We start from the raw sequence: 19,297 nt of genomic DNA, 5'->3' as shown, positions 1-19,297 counted from the left end.
GCGTCGCGATCCTGCATCTCTTGTGATTGGACTGTAGAAGGTTTGTGTTTTAATCTATTTAAAAGTGTTTCAATCAATTCAGCCCTTTCATGCAATTTTAACGTTTTTACAAAAGATGTTAAACGGCATCTTTATTATTAAGTTCAACATTGTAATACTTTAACATTGTTTTGTGTGAGTAAAGCAAGAGTAACAGAACATTTGTTGTAAACTGATGAGAGAAACTGAGTTTAAACTAAAAAAATCTGTGTTAATTATTGAACCACCAGTTCTTTCTGAAAATTATTCAGTGATTCAAAGCGCTCAATTCAAAACACTGTAATCTACAAATCATTTAAATACCAAATATAAATCATAAATACTAAATATAAACAATCAATATCATTTGTGTTCTTTTATGAAATATTTTGAATGTTTTTGTCTAATCTGGTGATTTAAGTCCATTTACTTTCTCTGACTGACTCTCTTACCAGTGAACTGAACTACTGAACTAGAGCTGATTGAGACACACACAGAGATTTAGTGTGGATTTATTTTTCTTTCTGTTTATTATTCTCATTTTAAACAGGACAAACACACAGAAGATCCATGTGACACTATTATAAAGATGGCGTTTATTAAAGAGGAGAGTGAAGACATGAAGATTGAAGAAACATTCAGAGTGAAACATGAAGATACTGAGGAACAAACAGGTTGGTTTCATTCTCAAAGCTGAACTCAGTCTTTTGATCCTCATTAAAACGTCCAGCTCTACAGAAATGCTAGATGTTTTTGTGTGAACATTAAATTGGTTTTATATTTCACATGGAATGGGACAGACATTTTAGATCACACGACCAGACAAATATTAACAGTTTCTGTCACACATTAAATTGGAAAAATACATATATAACATAGCCTAAACAAAACAACTGTGTAACATTAAACCAATATCTATTTCTGAACTGAAAACAATGAAATCCATTGATTTATCACTTAAAGGGATAGTTCGGCCAAAAATGATATTAAACCCATGATTTACTCACCCTCAAGCTGTTCGAGATGCATATGTCTATAATTTTTCAGACAAACACATTTTCAGTTATTTTAGAAAATGTCTTAGATCTTTCAGTGGTTATAATGCCAAGTTATGGGGTCCATGTCCTTCAAGTCCCAAAAATGTGCATGCATCCTTCACAAAAGTAATCCATCCGGCTCCAGGGGGATAAACGAAGGCCTTCTGAGGGTAATCCGTGCGGTTTTGTTGTAAAAATATACATATTTAAAACTTTATAAATTAAAATAACTGGCTTCCGGTCGACGCGCGTTCATGGGAGATGGATGCCGACGTAGCGTAGCATAGTTATTTTCATTTTTTCGAACTATCCCTTTAATTGTGCAACAGTATTAAAGCAATCCATTAAATCTGACTTATAAACTTTTTATATTTGTAATCTATAAGACTTTTTTTCCCCTCTCAAAAGCACTCGTTGTATCAAACCATGACTTTATTTCCAGAATGATTGAAAACAGTGGTCTATAAGTGCTTCTTTTATTACAAAGAAAGGCAGTAAATGCTGTTTTATATTTTTCAATGTTTTGTGTGATGAACAAAGAAGTTAGCAATATTCAAAGCCTCAAAAACACTTAGGGCCCTTTCACACCTTCCTTGTTTGGTCTGGATTTTCAGACTTTTCAGTTTGGTCCGAATCAAAATTACAGGTGTGAAACCTCCCCCGGACCAAACAGACGAAATTTGGTCTGACAAAAAGAGGTAACTTAGGGCGTTTTTGCACCAAGGTCCGAATCAAAGGTCATGTTTTGATACATTTGATTAGCTTTGGTTTGTTTTCACATTGCAATTATGCGAGCGCACTAAATAACTTTACATGACATACTCGCGTCCTGTCATCATCATCTACATGGGCTGCATCTTGACATTGATTGGTTTGTTAACGGATGTGCGTCTGACGTCAGCGTGTTGTCAAGTCGGCGGGTAACTTTGACAAGAATGAATGAACAGACGCATATCGTTGCCAATATACTTTTATTTTTATGGCATTACTCCCTGCAGCACCAACTATACTCAAGGCTAGTTCAAATTCGCCACATGAACGTTCTCGTTGTGCGAACATTTTATCATCGCCTGCAGGACAAGTGTGTGTGTGTGTGTGTGTGTCACTGTGGGCAGGATTGCACATAAATATTCTGCCCTACAAAGGCAAAAGACCTTAAGTCGCTAGAGTGTGGAACTGAGAAAAATGACTTTAAAGATTTTTAGTTGTCCCGCCAAATTAATTATAGGTAGGACACTGGAAATCTGGCAAATAGATGTTTTAGTAATGGAAATTATATACATAAAAAAAATCTTGAGCTCAAACTTGACTTTTGACCACTATTTTAAAGTTACTGTACTCTGCCTTTGTATTGTCAGCAAAAAGTGAGAAGTCATGCCAAGGCAAAAGACAGTAACTTCCACATTATCAATATTTTGTTGCTGATCACCATTAACAAAATCATTATACACACCTGTATAAAATCTTGTGATCATGGCATTTATTTTGTATGATTTACAATTATTTATAGCCATCTACTTATTGCTATCCTGTGCTTTGGTTGCATTCTGATGGCATTATTAATACATTTGACATGACAAAATACCTCCTATTAGTCCAGCGTTGACTCGACCGCGTTTAGGGCGGGGCTGAAGGCGAAGTTTTGGCACGCTGCCAGCTAGTTTGCCGAGCTTTAATTCTTGGTTGTATTCATCTGATACGGCAATGTGTAACGTTTTTCTGTCAACTCTGCATAATCCTTCGCGATCGATATCGCACGTTTGTCGATGGAGCGGGTTCAGACCATAAATGTTCTGACCGCTCTGAGGACATCAGAAGTTAGAGCGACTGATGGCAGCTGTACAAAGTACACAGGCTACACCGTAATTTAAATTTTAATGGACATTAAAACAAAGGCAGATAACCGTACAATCTGGTAGGTAGCATTATTTGATTGAACACCGGCACAGTAACTTCATATTGACGCGCGGCTAAACAAAGGCAGAGCACCGTAACTCGTAATTTGAGCGTTCCAAAACAAGGCCAAAGAGCGGTAACTGATGTTACGGTGTTCTGCCTTGGTTTCTCATGGGCTTTTGGAAGTTACTGTTAAGACAAATCATTATTTTCTCGAAAAAAAACCGGAATTGATTCAAGATACTTATCCACATGATAAAGAAGGTCTTGAATGTGCCAAAAATATAAATAACTCATTTTCGACCAAAGTTACGGTCTTTTGCCTTTGCACGGCAGTATTCTTCTTCAGTTGTTTAGGCTACACGGGAACCACCGGAACTTCCTGTAAATGGTCTGAAAGTCCGAACCATACAGAAAATGCTTTCACACTAGAAACGAACCAAACCTTTACTCAGTTTGATCCGGACTGAGACTACCTCTTTTCGTCAGACCAAATTTCGTCTGTTTGGTCCGGGGGAGGTTTCACACCTGTAATTTTGATTCGGACCAAACTGAAAAGTCAGAAAATCCGGACCAAACAAAAGGTAGGTGTGAAAGGGCCCTTAGTCTCAGTCTTGGTCGGTGAACTTGGAGCAAAATAGAGTAAGTTTTATAGTTATCTATACATTGTGTGTCTGATATGAATAAAGGAAGTCGTAAATTTACAATTGAAAGGATTGTTATTGGTGCTTCCATAGACATCAGTGAGTATTTTACAAACTATAAATGTATTGTTTTGCTAGTACTAATGTGTATTTAAATGTCTGAAACCTAAAATAAAGATTATGTGGTTGGAATCACTGAAAAGTTGTGATCTATGGCGTCCGTCTCTGGCTCAGCATCGAACACAGGTTTGAATTTAGCAGTTGATCACGCTATGATATTATGCAGCGCCTGAAAATAGTCCCCAGCTAGGTAACTTCCAACGTGACCGTCATTAAGTTTCCAGGTGCATATCATTGCGCCTCTGCTGCACCCATGGTACAGCAGCAAAGTTCCTTGATTATTACGCAGGAATGAGAGTATAGTTCCTAGCCATATCGGCCTAGAAAATCGCAACTTTTCATTTTCCGTCGGTCTTAGTACACAATGTAACTACAGAAGAGTCAAGTTTTAAATAGGAAAAATATCGAAACTCTTTGATCATTTTTTTGAGAGAGATGCTAACGGTCTAATAAGATTCAATGATCTATGCTAAGCTATGCTAAAAGTGCTACCGCCAGACCCAGAGATCGGCTGAGTGTATTCGAAAATGATAAAACTCTATGGGAGTTGGAAAATGAGTCTTTTTTTTTTTTTTTTTTTAAGTGGAGTGTTCCTTTAACAATATTGATAATAGGATATGAAGTTACTTAATATGGGTAGGATGTTGTTGGTTTTGTTGTCTTTTACTTTGTGCTATTAAACTGGTGTTTACTTTTTCCACCTTAGACATGATGGCGCTGAAAGAGGAGGGTCAAGAACTGAATGAAACTGAAGAAAAAGATCAGTATGAGGAACATCAAGTTTTCATGATTAGAGAAAAAACATTTAGTTGCTCAGAGATAGAAAAGACTTTGTCTCGAAAAACAGCTCAAAAGCCAGCAACTATAAATTATTTCACCTGCCAACAGTGTGGAAAGAGTTTCAATCAAAATAGAAATCTTAAAGTCCACATGAAAATTCACTCTGGAGAGAAGCCTTTCACCTGCCAACAGTGTGGAAAAAGCTTCACAAAAAAAGGAAGCCTTAATGTCCACATGAGAATTCACACTGGAGAGAAGCCTTTTGTCTGCCATCAGTGTGGACAAAGTTTCATTCGAAAAGCAAGTCTTAAATGCCACATGATAATTCACACTGGAGAGAAGCCAATCACATGCCCACAATGTAGACAGAGTTTTACACAAAAATCAAGCCTTCACTCTCATATGAGAATTCACACTGGAGAAAAGCCATTCGTATGTGGTCAATGTGGAGTGAGTTTCAGATTTGGAGCATCCCTTAATCGCCATATAAGAATTCACTCAAGAGAAAACTGTTTTATATGTCACCAGTGTGGAAGGAGTTTCACAGACAAGAAACACCTTAAGAATCATGTAAAAATTCACATCCGAGAGAAGCCTTTCATGTGCCATCACTGTGGAAGGACTTCCAAACAAAAAACAACCTTTGAGAATCACATGAGAACTCACACTGGAGAGAAGCCTTTCACATGCCCTCAGTGTGGAAAAAGTTTTGCACTTAAAGGAACCCTTGAGATTCATATTAGGATTCACACTGGAGAGAAGCCTTTCACATGCCCTCAGTGTAAGAGGTGTTTCACGTATCGAAAAGACCTGAAGCGTCATTTGCAAACTCATTCTGAAATTAAATGACAAAGCTCTGGAGTGTGGCAAGAGGTTTACGAAAAGGAAGAACAAGATTTAAAAAGGAAGAAGATTTAATTGTGATCAGTGTAATTAAAAATCTATTTAGCCATCACTCTTACAGATGCATATGATAATTATTTGTTGAACGTTTTAAATGGCTCTGCAATTTAAAAAAGCTCCAGAATATATGTATCTGTGTAAAATCAAGGCTTTGTTCACACTGCCGTTGAATGTTGCTCAACTTTATTTTTCTGCTCAAATAGTTGTTTATATGTCCTTTTAAATGTGGCCCATATCAGATCATTTTCTAAATTAATTTAATTCTTACAAAAGTCTGACAAATTCATCACATCATGACTTGTCCATGTTCAATTACTTTATTTGCATTGACCTCTTTATACTTCATATTTTATTTTGTCATGTGAATATGAATGTGAACACCTCACCATAATTTACTTGAATAAATAGCAATGTCAACCTAGGACTGAAGGGCTTGTAGGACTGAACCCGTGTTTAAGTCGGAATTAGTCAACAAATACGGTGAGTCGTGTCCTCTTCTCCTGTTATTGTCACTTGCTCAGCAGTGAAGGATTAGTATGTGATAAATGCTGGGAAATAGTCAGGCATTTCAGAATTAGAGATAAGTATCCAAACTTAAATTGAGGATAGGAAGGATACAAGGGGTCTAGATACTGCTTTGGATGTGACTAGCCTAGCGAGCCCCGTACATTGTTCAGTTCCGAACACGCAACTTGATCCTAAATAATTAGGTAATTAAAGACTGATCTCAAATCTACCTTTTCTGTCAAAAATACTAGAAAAGGGAGTATCCTCACAACCTTTTTAGAATGAAATTGTAACTGCAAGGATTTCCAGTCGGGATTCCAGTCATACTTTTCTGACCTTTATCAATTTGTAGCAGTAAATGAAGAGGTGTCATTTTGATCACAAGTTCAGTATGGAGTACCACAAGGCTCAGTACTAGGAATGTTGCTTTTCACCCTGTACATGCTACCCTTGGGAGATACACTATATTGCCAAAAGTATTGGGACACCCCTCCATGGCCACAGTTGTATAAAATTAAGCACCTAGGCATGCAGACTGCTTCTACAAATATTTGTGAAAGAATTGGTCGCTCTCAGGAGCTCAGTGAATTTGAGCATGGCACTGTGGTCTAAGTGGTGTCTGCAAAATAATATAGAATTCATAGACAATTGGAAAAGTTTTTGGGGCAGACCTGACCTGCTGAAAAGAGATGGTATTCATCCCTTCTGGGATGGTGCTGCTCTTCTCTCTAGTAATATGGCTCATAGTCTTAGAGCTCAAACATGACTTGGGGCTCAGGTCAGGAAGCAGACAGACTGGCTTAACCGACCGTCTGCTAGCTGTCTCACGTCACTGAGGTCAGATGAATCCTATCACATACAGTAGAGCCTCTATCACCTAGATATCATTATATAAAGACTGTGTCTGTTCCCCAAAATAGGACATACAAAAATATTTCCAAACCCATCTAAGGGTAAAATTTTTATTGATGTTCAACAAATTAAAAACGGATATAATACAAATGAGCAAATGATAAAGCTCGAGTTGCTGAATATTCAATCGCTTACTTCAAAAGCACTCATTGTTAATTATATGATTACAGACTAAAACCTAGATGTGCTGTGTGCTACTTTAAAGTTTAAAGTCCACCCCACAAGATTACGGTTATAAACATGAACCTCGTCTGAAAAGCAAAGGGGGAAGTGTTGTTGTAATTTATAGTAATATACTCAGAATTACTAAGAAATCTAGTTTGTAATCTAATTCTTTTGAAGTGTTGGTACTTATTGTGACACTATCTAGTGTAAATGATAAATCACGTTTGAGATTTGTGCTAGCTACTGTATACAGGCCACCAGGGCACCATTCAGACTTTATCAAATAATTTGCTGACTTTCTATCAAAGTTAGTACTGGCTGCAGAAGAAGTACTAATTGTTGGTGATTTTAATATACATGTAGATAATGAAAAAGACAGAGGTGGGCTGTCAGGGCCATCAGGGCCTTCTCTGCTGGCCCTGTCAAAATCTAAAAAATATATATATTTGTTTTTGTTTGTTTGTTTGTTTGTTTGTTTTTTGAGGCTGAGATGAATTTTCCATATGGCCCTGTTAAAATCTAAAATATATTTTTTTCATTTTTATGATTATATTTCCAGAAAGAATGTGGTTATTTTTTGTGAGGATTCTCCAAATCAAATTTGATGCTCAGTGACAGAACGCCACAGGGGGCCAGCGATGTGTTGGTGCTAGCCCCCGCTGATGTCATCAACGTTTTGAAATTTTGGCGGGTTGTGAGCGATGTCAGTGAACTGAGCTATGGCCGTTGCCTTCACACCTCTTATCGATTCTGTTATCGATCTCCTTCGTGTGCCTTTTTCAAGGTGTTCGTTTGGAGAGAAGAAAGACATAATTACAAAAGGAAGATCTACACCTAAGCTGGATGGGCTGACCAAGGCCGGAAAAGGTATTGGCTAACAGCTAGCACTGAGTGGAACAAGCTATTTTGCTGGCTGTGTTTGCTTTTTAATACCAATGCGGGAACATGGAACAGCACAGGTTTTAACAGCCTTAATAGCTTCAAGGCAGCTATCAAACACCAGGCATCTGAGCGTCACCTCACAGTAGTGGTACATTTAAAGACCTTTGGTGAGTCCAGGCAAAGTCCTTTTAGGCAAGTCGTGCCACTCGGCCGCCATCTTGGCAACGCCTCCGGGCAGCTATTTCGGACTAACAAGACCAGGCTCCTATCTAAATGAATGGGCAGAGAGTCAGAACTGCACTTTCACTGGTCACCGGGACATAAAAACTGCATGTATAGAAACAGCAGTAAAATATGATAAAAAACGCTGAAAACGTTTGATGACTTTGCCCCAAAATAAGGTTTAAAACGCCTTTTCCCCCACAGGTTATAATTTTACTACGCATGCGCAAGGGTTCATGACACCAACTTCATTTACGTCTCTATCCAGAATGCCGGTGTTGTGCCAAGCACTTAAACAAATGCTCAATGTCATTTGTTTTATCAGTGTACAGTACAATTATTTGAATTATTATTTTCTTGTGTCTTGTTCTTCTTGTGTCTCACTTTTTTTTGCTTTGTCTACCTCTGATATGGACAGATTTTTTTGTAATCATTGTAAAACGTTGTGTTCTGTAAAATAAAATTATTTTTTTTAAACCCTTGAAGAAATGCTGTGCTTATTGACGTTAGGGATACAGTCAGCATATAACCAGAGACAATTTATATAACGTTACCATCTATATTTACACAACGCACACGTACACTGCACCTCCTTTTCAAACAGTAACGGTATTTTGGCGGACAAAAATTACGTTAGCATCAAGACAGATTTGTACATTTCTGAAATTACTCCATAATGTCACGGGTGACAAAATGCTGGGAAAAGCGGAACCTTTGTTTTCTTTCCATGTTCCCCGAGGGGGATTATTTTGGTGTAACGCCTCACTCCGGTTCCGGGTGTAGCAGAGGCATTGCCCGACCTGATTACCGCTGATGCACGGCAGGTGTGAGAGAGAGAGGAGCGGCGTTTGTACAGGCTGTTCGCTTCACAAGAGGAGGATAAAGGAGCCGTTCAGGAGAGAAGAGCGGGGGTGGTATCCGGGAGTCGTTGAACCCGGTGGTATCCAGTCTTGGTATTGGGTGGTATGGAGTGGAATCGAGTTGGATTCAGTCTGTGAAGATGGTTGCTAGTGGTGCAGTTGCTGGTCGGTGTCCAGTTGACCAGTTGTTCGGCTGGGTCTCTGTCGTCATGCTGTGGGGTAGAAGATCTCCTGTTTGAGTGCTCACTTTGGACGTTGTAATCCTGGAAATTCGTGTAAGTGAAGAACTGCCATTGGAGTCTGTCGTTAGAGCTGCTTGTGGAATATTACTGGATTGAACTGCTGCTTGGATCTGCGCTGGAAGAGGAAGAGAGAAAGATAAGTGAATCAATTACATCGTTGAATCAAATGTAAAGCTTGAAGAAAAGACTGGGAATGTGAAATTTACTGTTGAGGAGGACATCTGTTTCAGATACATTGGAGAGGAATTGAGAGTTGAATATTCCCGTTGAAATGCATGGATGAAGCGAGGCTTCTGATCAGCCCTACTGTGTGAGTGATTTGCAGTTGTTTGCCTTACCTGATGCACGTCGAATAAATGCTGTGGATTTGTAGTGAACACGAGTGCTGTGTGCTATGCTGAGAAGAGTCTCCCAACGCCTGCTTTCATTCTTGTGAAATGATCTACTTGTCCCCATCCAAATTCCAGAACGATACAACCGAACTGTTGAAGTAATGCTTTGTATTATCCTCTCTTCCACTGAGTATTGTCGTGAAGTAATCCCTCATTGAAGGCTCCTGTTAACCCTCTCTCTCTCTGAAATTACAAGTCTCGTGAAGAACCGTATGGCTGTGGAAAAGTCTGAACCGTTATACTTACTGATGGAGCTCTGAAAATGTACAACATCGCTGGTAAAGCTGCCTATTGAGTCTCTCGCTAATGTCTGATGAAAGTGTTTGATGCTGAGGGAAGAATCCTGAAGACTGCAGTAACGCTGTGAAGTGAGTTTTAAAGTCACAATTTCCCTCTCACGTCCTGATAAGAGAATCTGCTGTTAAGGGAAGAAACCTTACCTGTTCCCTACCGTCTGAGTCCTGCAGATGTGCAGCAACGCTGTGAAGTAAGTTTTAAAGTCACAATTCTCCTCTCACGTTCTGATAAGAGAAGCTGCTGTTAAGAGAAGAAATCTTACCTGTTACCTACCGTCTGAGACCTGCAGATGTGCAGCAACGCTGTGAAGTGAGTTTTAAAGTCACAATTTCCCTTTCATGTCCTGATAAGAGAATCTGCTGTTGGACGAAGAAACATTACCTGTTACCTACCGTCCGAGACCTGCAGATGTGCAGCAACGCTGTGAAGTAAGCTTTTAGAGTCACTGTCCCACCATTGTGCCCGACGACGTATCTGATACTGAGAAGAATACATTACCTGTTGCTTACCGTCTGAGTCCTGCAGATGTGCAGCAACGCTGTGAAGTAAGCTTTTAGAGTCACTGTCCTACCATTGTGCCCGACGACGTATCTGATACTGAGAAGCATACATTACCTGTTACTTACTGTCTGAGTCCTGCAGATGTGCAGCAACGCTGTGAAGTAAGCTTTTAGAGTCACTATTGCACTATTGTGTCCCGAAGACCGTGAAGAATCGATCCAGCGGCTACTCCGGTCAAATAGCCCTAGAAGAAAAGAGTTGCTTATTCTTTCCTCAAGTTGATTATTATTCAATAAAGATTGTTACTTGTGAACTAAATTACTTGCTTCCTCCTTTGTCCGTCTGTTGCGTGCCTGTGGTGTCGGCTCCTCACGGTGGTGTCTGGAGTCAGGGGCGGCTGGTCATCCGAGTCCGCCCCGGCCTGCACCGGTGACAATAACTTTAAAGTAAAATATAAGTATGCCACGTTTATGTGCCTTCTATGGGTGCAATAACAGAGTGGGATGTGGGCGATCCTTTTTCGCCTTCCCAAAGGAGAATAAAAGGTAACATCTTAAATATTTTAACCATTAACGTTAGACTCCCGGTAACTTCAGCTTGCTTACTATTGTCATTGTATATCTTGCTAACGTGCCACATAGCTAGACCATATAGCTAAAAACAGTTCAGATACACTTATCAGAGAAGACATGTAAAACGCTCATCTCTATGGTGCTCTACTCAGGTTTAAGCATTTAACATGGATTTGTTCATGAACAAGTTAGTTACTTTGCATAAAGCACCTCTCATTTTAGCCTTAATATTAGGCAATGAAATGTCAAGTAATATAAAAACAAAATACATTTGATCCCACTATGAAATACCACATGAAGAATAAGCCTGACACAGCATTCTGATGATGTATTTAATTAAAATATTAATCAACACAGGAGACAGAAATGGCTTCATAATGTGAGGAGGGGCGATCTGTCCTCCCACATGACAAGAACAGAGGCAGAAAGGGGAGGATATGTGGTCTGTGAAGATCATTTCAGGCCAGAGGACCTAATATCAAAAGTATGGTCAATATTGTTCTCCATTATTTAAATATAAGAAGGTTTGCACTTTATCAGTAATAACAATGTATTGTATAGACAGAGACTGATAAAAATTGTGTTAATGTAGTAATTTGTAATGTACCTGTATAAAGTTTTTTTTTTAAGGGTAAAAGAAAGCGGCTGGCTCCCAAAGCCATCTCTGTCCTTTATCGGCGGCACACCCCTGTACAACAGGAAGGAGGTACCCAAATACAGTGAAAAAAATGCCCATAGAAAAGGGATTCACAATCATATTCATGGACCCCCTGCCCCCTTATGTTTCGTTTTCTTTCTTTCCAAGCACATGACAGTGAATAAGTGTAATTAAAAGTTTTTTTTTTAACTTTAAATATTGTGTATTGTTCTTTATCATCTTTTCAATGATTTATTCAGTCAGGTTTACAGAGCAGGAACAGATATGTCACGGGTGACAAAAAAAGGAGGGTGGAGGGTGGAGGAAGCCGCCCATTGAAGCCTGCTGGATCAGAGTTTGTCTGTGGGAATCTGCTGGACTGATTTATCGATTGGATCTGCGCTGTGAAGGGAGAGAGAAAGTTAAGTGAATTGATTTCATCTTACAAACATTCGAAAAGCTTGAAGAGGATGCAGTGAATGTAAATCTGACTGTTGGGGAAGCTGTGTGTTTCAGAGTGTGCTGAAGAGGAATTGAGGATTGAATATCCCCCCACGGAAGTGTAACGAATGGATTGAGGCCTCTGATCAGCCCTATCGTGTGAGTGAATTGCAGTGCTTTTGCCTTATTGATACACATTGATTCATTGCTGTGGATTTGAAGTGAACACGAGTGCGGTGTGCTTTTGCTGAGACACGGCCCCAACCCCTGTTTACACGTTTGTGAAAAGTATTCTGTACTGAGAAGAACCCTTACCTGTCTACTCATTGTGTGAGTCCTGGAAGTATGCAGCATCGCTGGTGAAGTAAGCTTTTGAATCATTGTTCCACTACTGTGCACTGACGAAAGTATCCTGTACTGAGAAGAATTCTTACCTTCCTACTTACTGTCTGAGTCTGGAAGTATGCAGCATCGCTGGTGAAGTAAGCTTTTGAATGATTGCCTTACTACTGTGCACTGACGAAAGTATCCCGTACTGAGAAGAATCCTTACCGTCTGAGTCTGGAAGTATGCAGCATCGCTGGTGAAGTAAGCTTTTAAACCACTGTCTCACTACTGTGCACCGACGAAAGTATCCTGTACTGAGAAGAACCCTTACCTGTCTACTCACCGTCTGAGTCCTGGAAGTATGCAGCATCGCTGGTGAAGTAAGCTTTTGAATCATTGTTCCACTACTGTGCACTGACGAAAGTATCCTGTACTGAGAAGAACCCTTACCTGTCTACTCACCGTCTGAGTCCTGGAAGTATGCAGCATCGCTGGTGAAGTAAGCTTTTGAATCATTGTTCCACTACTGTGCACTGACGAAAGTATCCTGTACTGAGAAGAAACCTTACCTGTCTACTCACCGTCTGAGTCCTGGAAGTATGCAGCATCGCTGGTGAAGTAAGCTTTTGAATCATTGTTCCACTACTGTGCACTGACGAAAGTATCCTGTACTGAGAAGAATCCTTACCTTCCTATTTACCGTCTGAGTCCTGAAGTATGCCGCATCACTGGTGAAGTAACCCTCCAAGTTCGCTCACTCACTACTGTGTATCGACGCAAGTATCCTTGACAGAGAAGCATCCTTACCTGCATACTCACTGCCCGAGTCCTGAAGTGAGCCGTATCATTGGTGAAGTCGCCGTCAGGGCGAAACCGCGACGTTAGATCAGTACCTACCCGTAGCTAAAGAAGACCTAGAGGACACTGAAGTCTATCACGCTTGTGCTCATTGATATATTGTGTTCAATAAAGATTGTTATTCTTTTGCAATTATCTCTTGTCTGCGTCGTCCATCTGTTGCGGACCTGTGGTGTCGGCTCCTCACGGTGGTGTCTAAGTCTGGGGTGGCTGGTCATCCGAGTCCGCCCCGGCCCGCACCGGTGACAGATATACAACATGTAGATTTCACCAAAACTGTATGCATCAATACTGTGTGTAATATGATTAAAGATTCTGAGGTACATACCAGTGTTCATGAAGTGGTGCCATTGCAAGACACTCCACAGTGTCAAGTGGTTGTGGCAGAGTTACTTGATGAGAAAGACTAGGTGAAATGGCATTAGTGATCGCTGCATATCCAACATCATGCTTTACTCAGAAACTGTATCATATTAACATCCTATAATATATTTACAGAAAATCAAGGAACTTAAAAGGCTCCTGCAGGGAGAGAGGGCCAAAATGCGGCAGCTCAAGTTCCGTATGAACTTTAAAATAAGAAAACTCCAAAAACAGTACGTAAGCAGTGTAATAGCACAAGTCGTGATAATAAAATGTAGTGTACATAACTGTAAATATTCCAGTCATTTTACTTGCAGACTGCAACATCAGCAGACAGCAGGAAAGAGCAGGGAGTCTTATCAGCCACTGGCCACTGACTGCCTTCCAAAGGCAACCAAAGATTTCTTTGAGATGCAAATTGCCTTGGGCCGGGTGGCCAAACATGGCCAGAGATACAAGACCAGCGAGAAGGATTTGGCAGTCCAGCTGTTCCACCACAGCCCAAGGTGCTACTCTGAACTCCAGAGAGTATTTAAGCTGCCCAGTAAAACAACTCTAAGGAGGCACGTAATGGGCAGTCTGGGGAGCTTTGATGTGAGTTAAAAACATAACGCATTAGCACACCCTCTACTTATGCCGCGTAACTCATCCCACATAAATTTGCGCTATTCTGACATCATGAGTGCTTAAATCCAAATACACGTTTGCAACTTTAGTGTAATAATGAATGTCATCACAGAGTATGCAATAATTAACACAGAGCAATACTTCCATTTATTCTGTAGCCTGGATTTCTGCATGGTGTTCTTGCAAAAATTAAAACAAAAACAAAGACCATGACAAAGGAAGAGAAGATGTGTTCTCTTGTGCTGGACGAGATGTCTATAAAAGGCCACCTTGACTAAAACAGACTCAATTGATGGTCTTACACCAGATGGCTCCCAGGCTCGTCAGGCTATGGTGTTCCTGGTTAGGGCCATAAATGGAAAATGCAAGCAGGTCTGCAAAATATAAATGAGCACAATGTACAAACAGTACAGTAAACATTTGGAAGCATCCACAAAGTTCAGAAACACTACATGTGTACACAGAAGAGTACATACATGCACAAATATTAAAAACATCTTTCCTTCCTCACACTTCACCTTTTAGGCAATCGGCTATTTCCTGTGCAAATCTGCCATGCCAGGTGAGGAGATTGCCAGGAAACTGAGGGAAGCCATCACCCGCCTCGACAGTGCTGGACTGAATGCATGTTGTGTATTACATAGTGAAAAACAAAATGCCAAAATAAAAGGTGATCGATCCTTAATAACTTACATCTTACTTTCAGGTCAAATGCATTGTCTGTGACCAGGGGTCCACAAATGTGAAGGCCATGAGAGCCCTTGGTGCTTCCTTGGACATCAATGAGGACGGCAAAGGATCACACTGCATCCTACAAAGACAAATTCCACTCATATTTGATGTTCCACATCTTGTAAAATCAATCCGGAACAACTTTAAAAGACATTCACTGAATGTAAAAGAAACTTTAACAACATTTTAAAATTCGCTTTCACTTTCATAACTGTAATGATTACAATCATTGTAATTATGTCCTCTAAGGTTGGGGGACATGATCTGACATGGAGACACCTGGAAGATTTTTTCAACCAGGACAAAAGAAGTGTCATCCGGATGGCTCCTAAACTGACAGAGCGGCATATTCACTTGCCTCCATTCACCAACATGAGGGTCAAACTGGCCACTCAGGTCTTCAGCCACTCCGTAGCAGCTGGTAAAGCTACACAACTTATCTACAACAAAAACACACAAAAATATATAATACACTGAGAAACATCTGATAATTCTCCCCTGACATTCACAAGGCATGCAGACCATGGTGCTCCACCATAAACTCACAGAGGATGCTCTTCACACTGACAAATTTGCAGAGGACATGGATAGGCTCTTTGACATCCTCAATTCCAGGTGGAACTAAAATACACAAGAACAAACAAAATATAATTTCATGTTTTTGTTTGGGCCGCAGTTCAGAGATTCCGGTCTGTGGATTTATTGCAGAACGTGAATTCATCAGTTTCTCCCGAAATACATGAAAGTAAGTGGCCGGTGAACTGGGAGAAAAAGAGTTAACTTTATAGTTATTTACACTGTGTGTCTGATATGTCGGCAAATATATTTGAATGGGTTGTTATTGCTGCTTCCATAGACACCATTGTGCATTTTACAAACTATAAATGTATTGTTTTGCTATAAATTATATGTATTTAAATGTCTGAAACCTAAAATAAACATTATGTGGTTAAAAACACTGAACAGTTGTGATATAGCCTATGACAAGCCCTGAGCCCGTCCGTCTTTGGCTCAGCGCCAGCCACAGCGCAAAAGCACAGGTTGAATATGGCAGTTATGTCACGCCACTGTACATTCGCTCCTTAGTGGTCAGCTGCTGCAGAGCATGGCGAAATTGAAATTGCTGATGAGATAAAGAGGAAAATATCTAGTGGAAAATGAGAATGTTACATAACCCCTCTCCTCCTGCTGTCAATCACCCATCGCGATGTTTCACAGTAGACATCGTCTGATGCCATATTGGAAGACAACGCCCAACCCTAGTTCTGCCCCAAGCAGTTGAGTACAGTTATACTGACAACAATGCACTTACCTCTCTTTGTAGAACCTGTTCTCAGTCATCAGAGGAAAGGGAGGACACCGCTTTCACCCCACTGCCAGGGAATTTGCTGCAGCACTAAGGAGTGCATCAGTGGCCAACATCATCAGCTTGCAGGGCAGTGCTACAAACTGCATTCCTGATAATACCACTCAGTTGTTGCAGTCTTCTCCTGTGAAATGCAGTGAGCAGGTATGGCCAGTGTATAACTCTTTATTACTGGAAGGATACACACAATAATATCATGAAAATCCCAATCATGTCATACCAAAATAATTAAGCCTCCCCAATACTTTAGTAAACAGTTGTAACGTAAAATCTGCAATTCTGCTGAAATGTTGATGTCATTTTTGTTTAACAATCCAAAGACACACCTCTCTTTTGTGCTCCTGAAGCAACATAATGATTGGGTGAAGTTGTTTATTACTTGGTCATTTAATTACAACCTGCTGAATTAAAATGCAACTTTATCTTAAAGTGCTCTTTTGTGCCCTAGAGTGAATGTGAAAATGAAGAGCTGGATAAAGAGCAAATAATGGTTAATGAGCAGGTGATCACTGAATATGACTTGATATGATCCAAAATGAATAGATGTTTCTGTAATATTTCAGAATTCACTAAATTCAATATTACTCGTTGTAGGACATACCAGATGTGGACAGCTGCGAAAAGGAGGCACTTGCCTATGTGTCTGGCTGGGTCGCACGAAAAGTGGCTCAAGAGCCATCAGTGAGAGAGTGTGGCGAATGTGAAAGTTTGCTCGTGCGGACAAATGACGCCGAGCACAACTACCACGCTCTGGCGGAGGATGATGCCTTTATTGCAAAGAAAAAATACACCACCACATCTAGGCTATTTCAGCCATCTTCCTTACTAAAGGAATGCATTTGTAAATGTGAGGGCATCATTAAAAAGATCCCCCCCAAAGCATGGGCAAAAAAAAACTAACGGCGAGGCTGAAGACCTCGCTCAGGGACAGTGGTGTGTTCGCCGACCTCCACCACATTCACCCTGCCCACTCAAATGCCATCGAAAAGGTGGCCTTAAACAAATATGTGATGTGCAGGATGGGGGCCGAGATTCGGAGCTCGCAACCAAGCTTCACAAAGTAAAAAAAAAACAAGACACCACAGCACAGCGGAAACTGACGTGCTTTACCAATTAAGCATGGTCAAAATAAATAATCAATTTGTACAACTACAACTGGTCTGCATCTTCATTTAAGTTGTTCCACACAAATTAGTTATTTAACTACAGTTATCTAGAGTCAATTTGATTTTATGTTTCTGCTTATCGTTAACGGTAGCTAAGTTAGCGTTAGCTATGTAATGTTAGGAAAGCTGGCTAACTAGCTACGCCGTACCTTGATAACACAACATATTTTGTGTCTTTTACTTAGAATGTAAGGTAACATATTTGTGGTAGATATAAAATGCTTTAACTACCTTGGTAGTCCGGTGCCTTCGCGTTGTTATCACCCTCTTCCATGTGGATTCCATCTGATCTTGCACACACCACAACTAGCTGTCGCAAAACCTCAACTGTGCGCATGCGTCAGTGGAACCAGACGATAGGCTTAAATGTTTCCAGGCTTGACTGATGATTGGCGTTCCAGCGGGAGGGGCAGGACATGTGCATACAACCGCCATCTTTGCCGTTACGGGTTTTCCTTATATGGTTGTATTGAGGATTGAGGAAGTGGCATGTCTCTTATATAAATTGTCTCTGGTCCAGGGTGGATTTGCAGCTGGATGACCAGCGGAGACGAGAGACAAGCCTGCACAATGAGAGAGTGAAGAAAAACCGGGACATACTGAAGCGCCTCATTGATTGGGTCATATTTTTGGGGCAGCAAGAATTGTCTTTCAGGGGACATGACGAGGGGAATGAGTCGATGAATTGAGGTAATTACTTGGAGTTACTGTCTCTGCTATCAGAATACGATGCTTGCGACACCACATTGCCACGGCCACCGTTTTTATTGGAACATCGGGGAAAATTCAGAACGATCTCATAAATGCTGTTGCTGAGGTGCTAAATGATTCCATCAAAAAAGAGATTACCAACACTAAGTTTGTCGCAGTTATGGTGGATGAGACCACCGATTGCAGCAACGCTGCACAGCTGTCATTTTTACTCCACTATGTTACTGACATCGGAGTAAAAGACAGATTTTTAAAGTTTGAGGATGTCACAGGAAAAAAACGAGCTCATGATCTAGCAGCTTCAGTACTTGAAGTGTTGAGCATCTACGATTGCAAAACAAAGTTAGTGGCACAGTGTTATGACGGAGCCGCTGTAATGGCATCCGGACTTAATGGGGTACAGGCGCGTATAAAAGAAGACATTCCTCAGGATCTTTTTGTGCACTGTTATGCACACACATTAAATCTTGTGATGTCTCAGGGAGCATCAAAAATTAAGGATTGCAAGATTTTTTTTCCCCTCATCCTCGATCACGCGGAGGATTTTGACCATGAAACTGTACATTGTGCATCAGGACACTTGTCACAATTGAAAAGCTTTGACTTCTGTTTTTTCTTTTTTCTTTCATCAACATTTTTGACTTTGCTGATGTGCTCTTCGGAATACTGCAAAATAAAGGTGATGATACACAGGGCAACTTTTTGAGCAATGTTGCTGGGCAATGTTGCCGTCAACGGGCAACCAGATGAGACACAGGGCAACTAATTAGGGCAACCAGATGAGACACAGGGCAACTAATTAGGGCAATGGACAGTTGGCAGCAGCCAATCAGAGGAGCAAATCTATTGCCATGGAGACAGACACCACAAAGATGCTGAAACTTTTGCAGCTGTCACAGTTGTCTTGGCTTTTTCAACAATTATTTTACTTAAAGCTACACTGTGTGATTTTTACCCCCATCTAGCGGTGAAATTGTATATGACTACCCAGTGAATATTTGTTTCTGTTCCTCTCAATTCCGAGGGCGTTTTAACTCCTACGGTGGCCGTATTATTCCAAGATTAACATGGCTTCCAGTTATCGACTTCGTCCATGACGATAATAAACAATACGCCTAA

At 40.5% G+C, this 19,297-nt stretch overlaps 1 protein-coding gene across 1 annotated transcript in view; it reads left to right on the top strand.

Moving 5' to 3' along the window:
* LOC307157360 (uncharacterized protein) overlaps positions 1-19,297 on the top strand; it is a 160,246-nt gene continuing 140,949 nt past the window's right edge. The window contains exon 1 of the mRNA XM_079869254.1: positions 1-40. The gene's annotated coding sequence lies outside the window, so the exon portion shown is untranslated. The remainder of the gene's footprint in view (positions 41-19,297) is intronic.

Source organism: Squalius cephalus (genome assembly GCF_949319135.1).
Source record: "Squalius cephalus genome assembly, chromosome: 4".
NCBI classification, from domain to species: Eukaryota; Metazoa; Chordata; class Actinopteri; order Cypriniformes; family Leuciscidae; genus Squalius; species Squalius cephalus.
Note: the sequence above shows the minus strand (reverse complement) of the source record. Positions and strands in the feature narration are given on the sequence as shown.